The sequence below is a fragment of the Triturus cristatus genome, chromosome 7, assembly GCF_964204655.1.
Source record: "Triturus cristatus chromosome 7, aTriCri1.1, whole genome shotgun sequence".
Taxonomy (NCBI): Eukaryota; Metazoa; Chordata; class Amphibia; order Caudata; family Salamandridae; genus Triturus; species Triturus cristatus.
In genome coordinates this window covers 1,491,590,018-1,491,608,011 of record NC_140590.1, presented here as the reverse complement: position 1 = coordinate 1,491,608,011, position 17,994 = coordinate 1,491,590,018, and positions in this window count along the sequence as shown.

The window sequence follows — 17,994 nt, the reverse complement described above, 5'->3', positions numbered from 1 at the left end:
AACAGGGAAAAGCGGCGCAAATTAGCTTTAAAGACAATAAAAAACAGGAAATGTTAAAAATACAGTCTGACACTACCCTTACACACGAGCAGCCTTAGGAAGGTTGGGTGTTAAAGCTGTCATGGATGTCTGCGATCTTGCAGTGGAAGAAGGTAGCTAGAGAGTCGCAGAGGTCTTGTGATGGTGTGATGTTGTTGGAGCTGGAGTTGGGGTTGGCGAGTTCCTTCACGATGTTGAAGAGCTCTTTGCTATTATGTGCGCTGTTGTCGATGCGTTCCTTGAAGGAGGTCCTTTTGGCCGTTCGAATGAGTTGGTGGTGTCTGTGGCTGGCGTTCTTGAGGGCTGCCTGGTTGTCCGGTGTTTGCTCGAGGTGCCATTTCTTCTCTAGTCTCCGGCAGGTCTGTTTGGATGTCTGGAGGTCGGCGGGGAAGCAGATGGCTCTTCTGTCGGTGCGTCTGTGTGGGTTTCTTGAACGGGCGAGAGTGTTGACGCAGTCGTCGATCCATTGCTTGAGGTTGCGGGCGGCTGTGTTGGTGTCGGTGTGGTCGATCGGTGGGTCTCGGGCGAGGGTGGTGATTAGTTGGTCTTTGGTGACCTTGTTCCAGCTGCGGTGGGGGACTCTTTGCTGGAGGTTGTGTGCGGTGGTTTTCTTGAAGGAGAAGTGGTTTCGGCGGTGGTCGGTACAGTGGAGTTCGGTGGTGTGGCTGATGAAGACGTAGCTGCTGGCTGAGAAAAAGGGGTCGAGCGTGTGTCCGGCGGAGTGGGTGGGTGTTGTGACGAGCTGTTTGAGGCCGAGGTTGGCGAGGTTGTCCAGTAGTGCGGTGGAGTTCCTGTCGTTGGTGTTCTCGAGGTGGAAGTTCAGGTCTCAGAGGAAGGTGTAGTCTGTGAAGGCCAGGGCATGCGTTCTGACGGCGTCTGTGATGGAGTCGATGAACTGTGGCGGGAGTCCGGGGGGGTCTGTACACGAGGATTCCTCTGAGGGTGATGTTGGGATCGATGTGGATCTGGAAGTGCAGGTGTTCAGCGGTGCTGAGGGTGTCTTCGGTGTTGGCCGAGATTCTGAGAGTATTCCTGTGGACGATGGTAATTCCTCCTCCCGGTCTGTTGATGCGGCCGATGAGGAGTTCATCCAGGTCTCCGTCAGGAATGCGACGTTCGGGGAGGATGAGTCGAGCAGGTCCCAGAGCTGGACGGCATGCCTGTGGACGGAGCCGGTGTTGAGCAGTATGCATCTGAAGTGGTTGTTGTCTGCCTTGGTGGGGGAGGCAGGGTGTGCTGGTGTACGCTGGCTGGCGAAGCTGCAGTTTCGGCAGGTGAAGGCTCCGTGGGTGTGCTTCGGGGTGGCCTGGAAGCAGGTGGTGGATCGGCCGGCGTAGACTCCATGGAGGAAGGTGGCGTTGTGGCGGCGTCTGGCATCGTGGTGTTCGCGAGGGCCAGGGGGTCTGGTGCTAGACGCGGTTCATGCGCGGTCGGGCTTGCCTTAGGCACGCCAGCGGCACAACTGCACAGCGGTTGCCATTAAGTAGGGGAGGGGGCGGGACCTGGGTAGGGAGGCGTGAGCGGGGACTGTGTCTGGGGGAGGGGCCGCAGGGCACCAGCAGCGGGAAAAACAATGACAATAACAACAAGAGTAACGGGGTGAATACAATAAGGCACAAAAACAAAAGATACAACCAAAAAGCACAAGGACAGGCTAAGTTACAGTGGGGGCAACACCTGTAAGCAGGAGGCGAGGATGAAGAAAATACACGGGGTGCTGCGGGCTAGAGGGATGCCACCGGCTGAGTCGGACGGCAGATGGCACGAACCCTGCTTAAGGGAAGGCTCTGCACAGGAGCGGAGCGGCGACGAGGCGATGCTGCTGGGGAGAGTGTTAACCTGGATGGATGTCTAGGTCTAGGTTTTTACTGGAAAAGAAATAGGGCTAATGGCAAATGTAGACCCAGTGAAAGTGACTGTGAAAGAAGGTGCAGTTTACCGCAACACCCGACAATATAAAATGAGTCCCGAAGTCAAAGCAGGAGTAGCTCCCGAGATTGATCGAATGATTAAACAAGGCATCTTAAAAGAAAAAATGAGCAGTCCTTGTAATTCACCTATAATAGGTCTTAAAAAGCCTAGTGGAAAGTACCGTACAGTACAGGATTTAAGAAAGGTTAACAAAATTGTAGTGCCTTGTTGTCCTGTTGGGCCAAATCCAGCAGTGATTCTGAATCAGATACCCTGGAATGCAGGATGGTTTACAGTAATTGATTTGTGTCAAGCATTTTTCTCCATTCGTTTACATCCAGATAGCCAGTATCTTTTTTCTTTTAAATTTGAGGATCGTATTTTGGCATGGAACCGAGTTCCTCAAGGGTATACAGAAAGTCCTTCAATTTTTAATCAGATTTTATAAAAGTGTCTATAGAAGTTAATTATGCCCCGAAATTCAGTTTTAGTGCCACAAGATGACTTACTTGTGGCATCGAAATCCCGAGATGACTGTGTTACTGATTCAAAAGCATTACTGAATCATTTGGCTGATGGAGGACACAAGGTGTCACCAGAAAAACTGCAATTTTGCCGAACAGGAGTTAAATACTTGGGTCACCGGATAGAAGGGGGGGTGAGGAAAGTGACCCCTGAAAGAATTAAAATAATAAAACAAACGCAGTTACCACAGAATCAAAGAGATCAGAATGTTTCTTGGAGTAGTGGGATACTGTAGACAGTGAATCGTAGGTTTTTCCTTACTAGCAAAACCATTGATTCAGATGATACGGAAAAGAGTTAAAGATTCAATAGTTTGGGATGATGAAAGTGTGGAAGCATTTGTAAAGTTGGGAAATTGTTTATGTGAGGCCCCAGCTCTAAGTATGCCTGATTATACAAAATAATTTGCACTGTTCTGTTGTGAGAGAGAGGGTTGTGCACTTTCAGTCTTAACCCAGAGATATGGATTAAGCCGACGTCCAGTAGCATATTTCTCTGCTACCTTGGATCCTGTGGCTTCAGCATTACCTGGCTGCTTAAAAGCAGTAGCTGCTACCTGTATGAGTCTGGAGCAAAGTGGGTCAATTGTGATGGGACATCCGGGAAAAGTCTATGTTCCATATTCAGTTGAGATACTACTAACAAGAACTCGAACGCAGCATCTTACCCCTAGTCAGATGACTAAGTACGAAAGAATAACTATGGGAGCAGAGAATGTGACAGTGATAAGGTGCACCATGGTGAACCCTGCTACTCTATTGCCAGATGCACGTTGTGAAGAAGTGAAAGATGAAGTAGATCATGATTGCTTGAACGTGACTGAAATGTGTACTAAGCCCCACCCTGATATACAGGAAGAGCCTCTGAAAGAGCCCGACCATGAACTATTTGTCTTTGGCTCTTGTTTAATGTTTGAAGAAGGAGGACTGAGTGCAGCTTATGCTGTTTGCAAAATCTCTGGGGTCATTGAAGCATCCTGTCTACCGGGAGTCAAGTCGGCACAAGTAGCCAATTGATAGCTTTAATAAAAGCATGCAAAATTGGGAAAAATTGGAAAGTGACCATATTTACTGATAGTCAATATGGTTACGGGGTTGTGCATGACTTTGGCCAGCTTTGGATGCAGAGGGGATTTCAGACTTCTTCAGGATCCCCTATAAGAAATGGGAAATTTGTGAAAGAACTGTTGGAAGCAATACAATTGCCAAAGGAACTAGCAGTGGTCAAGAGTGCTGCTCACTAGTCAGGAAATTACTATGTAGCGGCTGGCAATCGATACGCTGACCAGATTGCTTAATACTGTTCAAGAAATAATATGGCAATAAACAAGAAAATTGAAACAAGTGGAATCACCTGTCAACTTATGCTATTCTCAGCTTTTGAAACATGGGATGAGGTGAGCCAATTGCAGGATGAGGTGGAAGTGAGTGAAAAGGAAAATTGGATAAAATAAGGTTATGAAAGGAGGGCAGAAGATGATGTGTGGGTATATCCTGAAGGCAGACCAGTCATGCCAGACTGCTTGCTCCCACATATGGCAAGAATGTACCATGGAGACACTCATGTAGGCAGGAAAGCTATGATCAGACTATTTAGACAAAATTGGTATAATCCAAAGTTTAGGGTAGCACAGAAAGTCTTTGCCAAAGATGTTTAGTTTGTCAACAAATAGATCCAGGCAGGAAGACAGTGGTCAGTTGGGGAAAAATCGGAAAGGCAGAGGGACCATTCATAAGATTACAGCTAGATTTTATAGCGTTACCACCATGCAGGGGAATGAAGTACATCCTTGACATAGTATGTTTATTCTCAAGATGGGTGGAGGCGTACCCCACTAGGAGAAATGACAGTATAGCAGTTGCCAAATTATTGTTGAGAGAGTTGATTCCGCGTTTTGGTTTTCCAGTAACTTTGGAATCAGATAGAGGACCTCATTTTAATAATGAAATAATTTGATTAATCTGGGAAACATTTAAAATCCAACAGAAACTGCACTGTGCATACCGTCCAGAGGCTTCTGGAGTGGTGGAGCAATTGAATGGCACAATCAAGTCAAGACTGGCAAAGGTGTGTGCATCCACATCACTGAGTTGGCCAGACGCATTGCCTCTTGAACTGATGGGACTCAGAAGTATTCCTAACAGATACACAGAACTGAGTCCCCATGAGATTCTCATGGGAAGAGCAATGAGACAAGCATTTATACCAGGACATAAATTGTTGACTATATCTGATGATCTGGTATTAGACTACTGCAAAGGATTGGCTGACCTAGTGCGTTCTGTCTCTCACCAGGTTGGAGAAGACTCAGTTGCCAGGCAGCCGGATTAAGCACATGATTTGAATCCTGGAGACTGGGTGGTAGTGAAGAAGCACACCAGAGAGACGTGCCTAGCACCCAGGTGGGATGATCCACGGCTGGTCATACTGGTCACTACTACAGCAGTGAAGTGTGCAGGTTTGCAAAATTGGATTCATGAAAGCCACACATAGAGGGTTCCAGCCCCTGATGAAGAGAGACCGCAACTGACCCAAACAGTTGAGGCTGCTGAAGGTTGTGCAGTCGAAGAATCTAGAGTAACAGATTCTGAAGAGGCTGACATAGAACAACCGAGCACAAGTCAGGAGGACTGGATACCAGTGGTTGACATACCTGAGGTGATTATTCAAACAAGAAGCAGAACCAGATTAGAAAGACAAGAATCTAGAGAGGAACAGATAGGTGTGGAAGAACATGCTCAGGAAAAGGTGAATAAAGCTACTGGAAACCCTGAGCAGGACCAGGCAAGGAAAGAAAAATGTACTCAGGCAAGCAAACAAACAAAAGAGCCCGAGCAGGGACAGACAGGTATAGAAGAACACGTTCAGGCTGCATAAGAACAAATTGTAGTAAGACCTAAACAGGACCAGTTAGGAGAAGAAGAACAAGTTCGGGTGGAAGAAGAACAATTTGAAATAAAGCCCGAACAGGAACAGATAGAAGAAGAAGAAGAAGTCCAGGCAGATGGAGCCACAATAAAAAGACCTGAACAGGGACAGATAGAGAGTGACTCTGAAAGAGAGGAAAATCAGATTGTGCCACAACATAACGAGAATAAAAGAGCTCTTGAGAGAGAAAAAGAAGGTGAAAATGCAGTGCAAAATAAAAGGGTCAGAAAAGGTGATAACTGGCCAGGTGGAGTCAAAAGGTTAAAATATCATTTGAGGAAAACAAGTGAAAATCCTGAACTAGTCAGTCTGGGCAGTCAACTGTAAAAAACAATCAAAGAAGCCAAAGACTGAGAATCTTGAACAATAAGTTCAAGGGTAATGAATGGACCTACATGATTCTTGAAGAATTCGAGAATCTAGATTTAAATGAAGAGATCGATGAAGAAGTAAATGCAGAACAGATTTACGAAGGGGAAGTGAGACCTCCTTGAAGTAACAAAGAAATAAAATTCATAAAGCAAAGTAAAGAAAAGAAGAGGAATCTTCTTAGACTATAATGGCTGAAGACAGGGTTGCTGAAAGACCAAAACGAAATTGTGCAAAGAGATGCTGTAGTGCTTGCATATGTAGTATTTTATTAGTAATCATAGTGTGGCTATTTTTAACAGTAGCAATTCCTTATCTTATGATAACATACAAGAAGAATGACACAGACACTAATAAAAAGATAGGTAACCTGAAAGGAAACAGAGTAGAATTAGAAGCCTCAGATGAAATAGATTTACATCACAGAGTGACAGATAATGACACTTCTTTAAACGTATTCACATAGTTATTGTTTCACTATGTAGATACAATGGAGATTAGTGATTGTTATGTTTGTATGAAATTACCAGCTTGAGTAGCAGGAGTCACATATCATCATTTACCGTTACCATATGGTATTTCATGTAGCATACTGGCAAGTCTGTTCTATAGAACCGGAAAACTTCAATATTATTCTTCAAATTTAGATGTGGTATTTTCAGGAATTCCTATTCGAAAGAATATGAATCCAGTGCTTAGTAGTCCAGATGCACAGTTGATGGGTGAATTTTTCTTAACTATGAAGTCAATAGATATAGCAGAGGCACACAAAAATAATTTAACATGCTCATTACGCGAAGAAGAAAAAGTGTTTTTGAATTTAGTTGAAGAAAGGAGATTTCCAAAGAAAGGCTACTGAACAGAAAACCCATATTCCACCATGGGCTGAGAAAGAGGGAATTTATTCAGCTGGCAAGACTCATGCTGCGATGTCCCTACACTTTGTCAATGCGAGTCACCACTACTCTGACCCTTGATGTCATAGCCGGTATGTCAGTTCTGTACTAAACTGGCATTAGAGGGGTTAAATTGAAACACTTCCCAGTAGGACTTACTAGTGAGCCCTTTAGGCCACTATCTACACTGATGAGGTTGCTACATCTCTCTGACATGACACCTGTCTTGGCAGCCTCGTGTGTATGGACATAGCAGCAAAATTCTGCTGTCACTATATGCTTTTTGATTGTCCTACTGGCATGTATGGTCATACACATGTTTTGTCCTTGTATCATTTTCAAGATCCAATCCCTACTTGGAGTTTGTAAGTAACTAATACAAGACTGCGCCACCTATTATATATTTAATTGGGAGGTGGCAGTATTGACTCATCCTCCCCTGACCTTTTTGACTTTTAAACTAGAGTGCCTAATTATGGTTGCGACATCCCGTTAGGGTGACACGTATCAATGATTTAGCTGTCTATTCTCAATTACAATGTTGCGTTGCTCCGCGCATGCGTGGGTCGACCACACTGCTAACTAGCGCGTGCGCGAAAGGCATACGAGGTTTCACTTGAGTCGTGATTTATGCTGTATGCTTCGCGTATATATCTATACGCTTGCGTTTTTACCACGTGGCTACCTTTATCTTCATCACGACTTTTTGAACAATACATATATTTTTGTAGATACGGCACTACCTCAGAGTGCCCACCGTTGACGCCTGCGCATTTGACATCAGAGATTGGTCGAGCCATTGACGTAATGCGTCCTAACTAGGCGCATGCGCTTTTCTGTTTACACGCGCGTGTTGGCTAACAAATACACACAGCTGACTTCGATTACAGGCGAGCACGTCAAGCGCCAGCGCTATAAATAGCATCCTCCCCTTCCTGCCGGTACCTCCCAGACAGCTCGTGAGTCAGTCAGAGGTATCGACGGACAGGTAAGGTTGGAGGTTTTTGGGCCTGAGCTGATTGTCCTTGTAAACTTTTTTTGGGATGTAATTTCATTCCAGACTTAGCTTTTAGAGAAATGTGGACACATTCAGCCACTATAGTAAGCCTTTCACTTACTTACAGCATCTCCCCTATTCACATAGGTAATAATCATCCATAGTTTTACTTGTGACCTGGTTATACCAGATGATTGATAGGGGTTTGTAAATAGACATCATCTAAATAATATGAAATATATCTAGGGAGTCTCGAGGGTTTGGACTTTTTAATCACTGTAGGTTCTCTCTTGTTATGTTTAAAAGTACGCGTGTTGAGTTTTGAGCAGATGGGTATCAATTTGCAATCTGTCTGGCTTCTTTCTCCGCATTTAAACAGAGCGGTGCCTCCTTCTCTGAGCAGTCAGCCGGGTGAGGTGAGGCTTTTCTCCCACACAAAGCTGGGTGAGTTTCTCCATTTTTTTACATACAATTGTATATATAAACATCGTTAAGAGTTTCTTTGGTAATCAAGGCGTTGCTGACACAGCTCTGCCTATTGGCGACTAGTAGTTCTGTTCTGATGTGCATGATGTCCATTTCCTATGGTTTATGTTTAAATCTTTTTTTCAGGAATGAAGACATTGTCCTTACGCTCAAGCACGAGCTTTTTTCTGGTAGGGTGGCAAGTGCCACGATCGTACCCCACACTCACATTTGGTTTGCATGGGTTTAGATCTTTCACTTTGTGATTATTTTGGCAGTAGCAAATTTTCTTTGTGTTTTTTCGGTCCTGATGAAAGCCGGGTCAAGTGACCACTACGGCTGAAACATGTTGACCACACTTTTACACGAACCAAGAATTAGCCTGTAAAAATTCATATCAGACTATAGGTTCTTTTAGACATGAAAGTTGGTTGATCCACATTAAACACATTTTTGATCAAGTATTCATTTTTAAATTCACATCACTCTTTAGCACTGCACATCACTTGAGCCCTCGATTACTTGGGTACACACCCTGGCAGGAGTTCATTTTCTTTCTGGGTGTCACTGGCCTGCGCACCAGGTAGAGTCCTTGGTGATCTGCGACCCCGGGCTCAGACAGTGATTCCTTAGAGTTCCAAATGACGATGCTCCGCCAATAAGGGTGGGCTGATGGACTCTTACCTCCTGCGAGGTGGTGTCTCAACCATTTGTAGGATCTCATGTATTTCTCTACAATAACTATTGGTCAGCTATTTTGTTCTGAACGGACTGTGCACCTTCTGTTGGTTTTTGGATTGTCTAGTTGGGATTGGAGGTGTATCAGTCCTTAAACCAAGTCCCTTTTTTGACCCTCTTATAAAATTGTTTTTCGGAGGGAAGACCTGCCTCCATAGATTAAAGACAGACTATAAATATGTATTTATTGGTTCCAGTGAGTGTGAACATAACTTCCTAATTCTGGGAGGTTGGGGACTAAAAGGGGGAACAGATCCAGTATTTCCTGGTGTTTACTACGTGTGTGGCAATAATGCTTATTATAAGCTGCCTGCACGGTGGTGCGGGAGTTGCTACTTCGGAATAGTATTTCCGAAGATATATCATGAAAAAAGAATCACTGGAAGCAATGAAAACACAAATGAACTAACACGAAGAAAGAGAGCTAGTTTTTCAGAAATATTAGTTGATATATTTGGTGCATTGATACCTTCAGTGGGAGTCATTCTGAATTTGCATAGAATCTGTCAATTGTCAATAGTAGTTGATCGTCTATCGACTGATACTGCTGGAGGTTACTTGATGATTAATAAAGAAATGGTTGCAATTAGGTCTATGGTTTTACAAAATTGACTTGCACTTGATATATTATTAGCAAAAGAAGGCGGAGTCTGTAAAATGTTGAAAGTGCATCATTGTTGCACTTACATACCAGATAAAAGCACCAAAATTAAAGTATATATTAAGAATATTACGAAACTTCAAGAAGAATTGAAACCACTGGAAGTTGACAGTGTATGGGAAAGACTAACAAAAGGTGTTTCTTCAAAAGGGACTTGGTTTACTAATCTTGGGAAAGGTATTATAGGTCAAATGGTATTTCCATTAGTTGGTATAACAATAATAGTCTTAACAATAATGATATGGTGCAAATATTGCAAAAGGGAAGGAAATATGAAGTAAATGAAAAAGGAAAGAAAAAAATATGAAGAGATACAGCTAGAAGGGATGAAAGGAGAATTATATAAAACGATGAAAGATTTGAAAATTAAAGATGAGGACAAGATCGAAAAGAATGGAAAGGGAATTGAAATGTGCTAAAGTTGGCATCTGGTTGGGATGGGTGATTTTGTGATGGCTCAAAAATGCCATCAGAGAGGGAATTGAGGGAGCAAGGACTCGTAGAAAAGGGACTTGCTCGGAGGAAATCCTCTCATTTAACTTCTAACCTTGTATTAACTATGTATTGTGTAAATTAATACACACGACATTTGACATAAAAGAAAGAGAAGCTTGCCTACGTGTCTTACTAATAAGTACCTCGAGCGAAATCCTAAAATGGCAGCTAACGAGGAAATCTTTATTGCGCATGCATCAACTGCATCTACGCAGTATGGCGACCTGTCGCTTGCAGTCGCAAATAAAATGGCTGCTAGAAAGCTCACATGCTTGGCATCTGCTGTGCTGAAACTAAACCAAGCTGTTTTACTAATGCTAATGCGGGGAATGCATTTATAAGTAAATGGGATTAGATAGGGGGTATACAGTGAAACCATTTGATTTTTAAATTAATATTTGTCTTTTTGACTTTCTTATTAGTATGTATTTGGGCCTCTCATGTGAGAAGGTGGCCTGATATATGCTGTCCACTAGTTCTAGTGGGCACCTTGTATCAGTCCAAACAACCCCTTATGATGATAGGTTAAAGACACCCTTTATTGAAAGCTATCCTAGTGGTAGCTATGGAGAGCAGCCTTCAGGCTAAGTCTTGAAGGAATGTAAAGCAGTTTGTTAAGTTACAAGTGAGCAATCATCAGTAATAGCACAAATACACGTTTGGGCCCTAGGGGCGTACCAAACCATATACCAAAAAAGTGGTATAAGAACCATGACTGAACTAGACACAAGGCCTAGAGCCTGTAGAATCGCTGGGACCCCAAGGAACCACCCAAGGTAGTGACACAGGGGACCCATGGGGACGCTATGCAGTGTGTCAACACAACCGCGGGTTCCCGTTATCTTCTATGGGCAATGTCGCGGTTGGAAATGTAATGATTAGGGACACTTAGAATCGAGTCAGGACCAAATACTTTTGGACTTAAGAATTTCTAGGGCTAGCACCCACGTGAGCACCGGAGTACTCGAGTTACCTCACTCAGGGAAGCCGGGTGCATAGGGGTCTTTTGGTGTCGGGTCGCGTCGTCGATTTCAATGGAAGCCTGCAAAGAACTGCTGACGTGAAGAGGAGAAGTGTCCGAAGAGATCCAAGCCTGGATCTAGGATGGAAGGAACCTGAAAGCAGAGGGGACAGAGTCTGGGTCAATAGCCAGTGACCAAGGGCAGGATTGACCAATGCCCACAGATGTCGAGTGCTTCAGGTGAGTTGATGGGTGTCTTGACTCTTCAGCCACGAGGTCCAGGAGGCGTCGACGAAGTCCACGAGCCGGATTCTAGCTGTCCCACAAAGTCTGTCGAGTGCTGCGGTGTTGGCGACCAGAATGGACCCAACAAGCCTTGGCAACGGCAAGTCACTGGAATTCAGAGAAAGGACTGCGGTGCAGACCAGCAAGGTCTAAGGGACTCACCCAGCGAGGGTAAGTCAAGACACGTCTGGAGCAACCAGGAAAGCCCAAGTAGAAAAGGAGTTGCCTTCGTGGGGACCTGCTAGCCAACGGGCTAGTGATCACGAAGGAGCCTCAAGCGGTCGTACTTGAAGCTGACCCACGGGTCACTCGTGGAGTGGGAACCGACAATCTTCTGTGCAGGAGGTACTCAAGGCTGGTGCTACTCGGACCCCAAAGCACAACTTCGAGGAGGACCAGGAAGATAGTGATGCTGCAAAAGTTCACGGTGTCCAGGGGTCACAGTTGCACGTCACCCACGATAGCCACGGGCCTCAGCTTTGCTGTGGACTCAGGGTAGCCTCGGGGAAGTCTGGAAATCTACCTCTGGTGATGCAAAGACTTTGGCGTCCAGCAGGAGCTTCAGCGATGCAGACCAGTCAGTTGCTTCTTTGGTGCCTGCCAAGCAGGGGAGTCACTCCTTGACCCCAAGGGAGATTTCTTCAGTCTTCTAGTCAGGACACCAAACCAAACGTGCCCCCAGTGCAGGACTTCAAAGCACCAGAGAGTGCTCCCGCTCAGCCCCAATACACATCTGCCTATCTGGGGAGGTGGTTACACCTCTCTTTAACAGGAAACCTAGTGTCCAGGCCTCCCCTGCCGGAGTTTCGGTCAGCAGCAGAAGGCCAGACCCGTGTCTGTGGCAGAGGCAACCATTTTGTGATGCCAGGGCTCAGGAAAGTCCTACCAGGTTTAGCCAGTGTGAACATGTCTCTCCCTCTAGAAGGGTGGAATGCTACCCCCGCCACCAGAACAGGCGGGGGGAAGTATTCCAATGCGTTTGACACCAAACACAACATGTTTTGATGCAGCCATCCCAAAGTTAGCCTTTACCGCAAGGTTATAATGCACTTAAAAGTATATGGTATGGCTGTATCACAGAACAGCTATAAGGAAGGATTTCCGAAAGCTGCAGAGGGGCTCAGCTCATGCTTGGGCACCCTCTCACATAAAACCAAGCACTCTGCCTTCAGGATTGTCATTGTTATAGGTTTATATGTGTCTTTATATGGTAGTGATATAGGTAGCCTATACCACTGAAGGGGTGCAAGCACACCCTTACCCAGGCTGCAGTAGCAGACCTGTGGTGCCATTTTGGAGTGCTTCCCAGGGGTGGCATAATACATGCTTCAGCCCCTGGTAGGCCTCTGAGGTACCTATGCCCTAGGTACATAGTATACCATATACTAGGGGCTTATAAGGCACTCCAGAATCCAATTAGATATGTACCTAATGTACATGGAAACCATTTTAGAGAGGAAGCAGATAGGCTGTGGTCCTGATTAGCAGAACCACAGCCAGACTAAGGTCGAAAAACAGTGAAACACCAGCAAAAAGTGGGGGTATCCATTTGAAGCAGATCCTACTCTCCTACACAACCCCCCCCCCCAACGCAGGGACATTAAACTAACCTTGACCAGTTGAGTCTTCATGTTCTAAGTGGAAATACCTAGAGAGTCCATCAGCATTGGCATGGTTACTCCCTGGTTTATGTTCCACTGTAAAGTCCATCCCCTGTAGGGAAATGGACCACCTAAGCAGTTTGGGGTTTACACCCTTCATTTGTTTTAGCCGTAAGAGGGGCTTATGGTCTGTCTGAACAAGGAAGTGAGTACCAAACAAGTATGGCCTCAACTTCATCAGAGCCCAAACCACAGCAAAGGCCTCCCTCTCAGTGGCTGACCAACGGTTCTCTCTAGGGGTCAGCCTTCTGCTTATGAAAGCTACTGGCTGATCCTGACCTTCTTCATTCAATTGTGACAGTACAGCCCCAACCCCCAATTTAGATGCATCTGTTTGAACAATGAACTTCTTGGAGTAGTCAGGACTCTTCAGAATGGGAGCAGTGCACATGGCCTGCTTCAGGTCATCAAATGCCTTTTGACAGCTAGCTGTCAACTGAACCTCTTTGGCCATGTTCTTAGAAGTTAAGTCATTCAAGGGTGTCACTATTGATCCATACCCTTTGACAAATCTCCTACAGTACCCAGTCAGGCCTAAGAAGGCTCTCACCTGAGTCTGGGTAGTTGGAGCAACCCAGTCCATTATGGTTTGGATTGTGCTCTGCAATGGTTGAACCTGGCCTCCCCCTACAAGGTGACCCAGGTACACAACCTGACTCTGCCTTATCTGGCACTTAGTAGCCTTGATAGTTAGGCCTGCTTTTTGCAGGGCCTCCAAAACATTCCTTAGGTGGACCAGGTGATACTCCCAGGTGGAGCTAAAGACAGCAATATCATCTAGATATGCTGCACTAAAGGCTTCCAGGCCTGTGAGAACTGTATTCACCAACCTTTGGAAAGTGGCAGGTGCATTTTTTAGACCAAAGGGCATTACCACAAATTGATAGTGCCCACTAGGGGTTGAAAATGCTGTCTTTGGCTTTGTATTATCAGCTGATCTGCCAGTAGCCAGCTATCAAGTCAAATGTGCTGAAGTACTTGGCTGAGGCCAAAGTATCTATGAGCTCATCTGCCCTTGGTATTGGATGGGCATCAGTCCTAGTGACTGCATTGAGACCCCTGTAGTCCACACAAAACCCCATCTCTCTTTTTCCACCATCGGTGTGAGGTTTTGGCACAAGGACCACTGGACTAGCCCAAGGGCTATCTGAGGGTTCAATAACTCCCAAATACAACATTTCCTGGACTTCCGTCCTGATACAGTCCCTGACATGGTCAGGTTGCCTATAAATCTTATTTTTAATAGGCAGACTGTCCCCAGTGTCCACTTCATGAGTGCACGGGGTAGTCTGACTTGGAGTCAGTGAGAACATGTGTCTGAACTGATTGAGAGCCTGGCTGCAATCAGTTTGCTGCTGGGCAGTGAGGCTGCCTGCCAAGGCTACACCATCAACTGACCCATCATCAGGGTTCTGTGAGAGGAGGACAGGGAGTGGGTCACTCTCTTCCTCCTGTCCCTCATCAGTAGCCATGAGCAAGCTCATGTCAGCCCTGTCTACATATGACTTTAACCTGTTGATATGGAGAATCCTGTGGGGACTCCTGGGAGTTCCCAGGTCTACTAAATAAGTGACCTCTCCCTTCTGTTCAACAATAGTGTGGGGTCCACTCCACTTGTCCTGGAGAGCTGCTGGGGCCACAGGCTCCAACACCCACACTTTCTGTCCTGGCTGGTAAACATTCAGTATAGCCTTTTGGTTATGCCAGGCTTTTTGCAGTTCCTGGCTAGCCTCAAGGTTTTTGTTTGCCTTTTTCATGTACTCAGCCATCCTGGAGCGGAGACCAAGTACATAGTCCACTATGTCTTGCTTTAGGGGCTTGAGAGGTAACTCCCATCCTTCCTTCACCAAACACAATGGACCCCTGACAGGGAGACCAAACAAAAGTTCAAAAGGGCTGTAGCCAACCCCCTTTTGAGGCACCTCCCTGTATGCAAATAAAAGGCAGGGCAAGAGCAGGTCCCATTTTCGCCTAAGCTTCTCTGGGAGTCCTTTGATCATGCCCTTTAAGGTTTTGTTGAATCTCTCAACTAAACCATTGCATTGTGGGTGATAGGGTGTGGTGAATTTGTAATTCACTCCACACTCCTTCCACAAAGCAGTTAAGTAAGTTGACATAAAGTTTGCATCTCTGTCAGATACTACCTCCTTAGGAAAGCCTACTCTTGAGAACACACTCAAGAGAGCTCTTGCCACTACAGGTGCTGTAGTGGTACTGAGGGGAATTGCCTCTGGGTACCTGGTGGCATGATCCACCACCACCAGTATAAATCTGTGCCCAGATGCTGTTTGAGGATCCATGGGACCAACAATGTCAATCCAAACCCTCTCAAAGGGAACCTCCACCACAGGTAGTGGTATCAGGGGGGCCTTTGTAGTGCCACCTGCTTTGCCACTGGCTTGGCAGGTTACACAGGAGCGACAAAACTCCTTTGTGTCTTCAGACATGTGGGGCCAGAGAAAGTGAGGAACAATTCTGTCCCAAGTCTTGTTCTGGCCCAGGTGTCCTGCTAGGGGAATATCATGGGCTCGTGTCAATAGGAAACCCCTAAACTTCAGAGGTATAACCGACCTCCTGGATGCACCAGGCTTGGGTCTCTACTCTCTGAATATAGGAGTCCATCATCCCAATAAACTTTATGGGTGCCACTAGCATTCCCAGAAGCCTCATCAGCAGCTTGCTGTCTGAGGGTTTCAAGAGAGGGGCAGGTTTTCTGCTCCTGGCTCAGATCAGACCTGGAAGGGCCCCCTGTCCCAAAGAACTGAACCTGGTCAGGTTCAAGCTCCTCTGGGACAGTTCCTTCTTCAGGCTCAAGATCATCTCCCTGAGGAGACTGATCAGTATCCTGAGACAGGTGGAAAGGCCCTGCCTTAACCCTTCTGCTCCCCCTCTTGTGAGGCACCTGGTCCATTATTCCAGAATCCAGGGCCTGTCCAGTGTTCGACATTTTAGCCTGTGACCTAGTCACAGCAAAGACATGTGCAGGGTTCCCTAACATTTCTGCATGTGTCCTGAGCTCCACTTCAGCCCAAGCTGACATTTCTAGATCAATGCCAAGCAAGCACTGTACTGGTAGGTCTGCACTTACCACAACCTTCTTAAGGCCAGTTACCCCTCCCCAGGAGAAGTTAACAACTGCCAGAGAATGGCCTGTTTTGACATTGCCCGCATTGGTCACTTGGTACATTTCACCGAGTATAATCTGCCCAAGATCCACAAGATCTTTTGTCACCATTGTGACACTTGCACCTGTGTCCCTGAATGCCCAAGCTTCTACTCCATTCATTAAAGGCTGCTGTCTGTATTTACCCAGGTTACTGGGGCTCACAAAGGGGGACATACCCATGCCCCCATCACTGACAAGCACTGCCTGAGTTGGTACTCTGACTAGGCCAGAGTCCATCTCAGAACCCAGGGTCAACCCTACTACACCCTTATTCTGTGTATTCCCACCACCTATTGTAACTGCACTAGGGGGAGCAGGTGCATTAGGGGCATTGGTGGTGGTTGGACTATTTTCTTTGGCCTTGGTGCAGTCACTAGTCCAGTGAGTTTTCTGTTTACAGATTTTTCACCAAGGTTTCTTTTGTCCTTTGCCTTTGTTAGCCTATGAATCCCCATCTGAAGAAGATTTTTGGGGCCCTTGTTAAGACTTCTGGTCTTTACCCTTGTCCCCACCCTTATCAGAGTGTTTGGAATCTTGCTTCTTTGAGTCACCACCTTGGTTCTGTACCTTCTGCCTCACCCTGGTTCTGACTCATTTGTCTGCCTTCTTTCCAAATTATTGGGTAGAGGCCAGATCAGAGTCTACCAGGTACTGGTGCAACAGCTGATTTTGACAGTTATTAAGAATCTGCTCCCTCATTATCAGATTGTACAATCCTTGGAAGTCACACACTTTACTGCCCAATAACCAACCTTCCAGAGCCTTAGCCGCACAGTCAACAAGGTCAACCCAGTCCTGATTTTATGCCTTTTGGGTGTCTCTGAACTCTAACCTGTATCGTTCAGTGGTTAGGCCAAACCCATCTATTAGTGCATTTTTCAAGACCTGTTAATCATCAGCATCTTCTTCTCTTACAGTGAGGAGCTTATCTCTACCTTTGTCTGCAAAGGAGAGAGATAAGATTGCTGCCCACTGACCTTGAGGGACCTTCTGTTCTTTACAGGCCGTCTCCAAGGCAGTTATCCATTTGTAGTTGTCATCCCCACTCTGGTAGGGAGGGACAATCTTTCTTAGGTTGCTGTGGTCATAAGACCACCAAGGGACTCTAGTCCCTCCTTTTTACTAGCTCTGTAGAGCTCTAGGGCTTCCCTATCTAAGGCCATCTGCTGCTTTCTGAGGTTGAACTTGTCTTGCTCATACTTCAGCAGTTTCTCTCTCCTCTCCTCGGAGGTTTCCCTCCCTCTGTGAGAAGAAACAGAGGTTCCTATAGAGGAGTTAGACTGGATAGATCCCCTTGACAGAGATCTATCTCTTCTAGCCTTATTGTCAGGCCTACCAGGAGGAATAAAGGAAGTGGCATTATTGTCATCCTCCTCATCCTCATCCTGGAGGTCTGTGTTCACCAGAGTCTGGTCATTGTCACCAGTCTGGTCAGCATTAGAGGTGGGGTCAGGGGAAGTATTACCCCTAGGCCCACCCACACCTGCTGTCCCACCCACACTGTCTACCTCATCAGGCCCACTAGGTCCTGTGATATCATCCAGTGAGATCCTCATATTTATAGGGAAGGAGCTCAGTGGTTCCTGGTAGGGACCCACTGGTTCCTGGCTGGTTAGACATTACTAATGTGGTGTGGTGTATTGCACTACCTACACTAATGTTGCCTACTAAACTCCCTTGAGTTGTAGAAAGGGTGTGCTATCCCTTAACACACAACTCTAAGTTCAGTAGAACTTACTGTAGCTAAACTTGATATTATATGTACCTCCGGTACCTTTAGTGGTTTTCAGTTGATCAATTCAATTGAGATTATCTGGTAAAACAATAGCAAGCTGGAATCCCACACGTTGCTCAATAATGTGAGAAGGTGGCCTGATATATGCTGTCCACTAGTTCT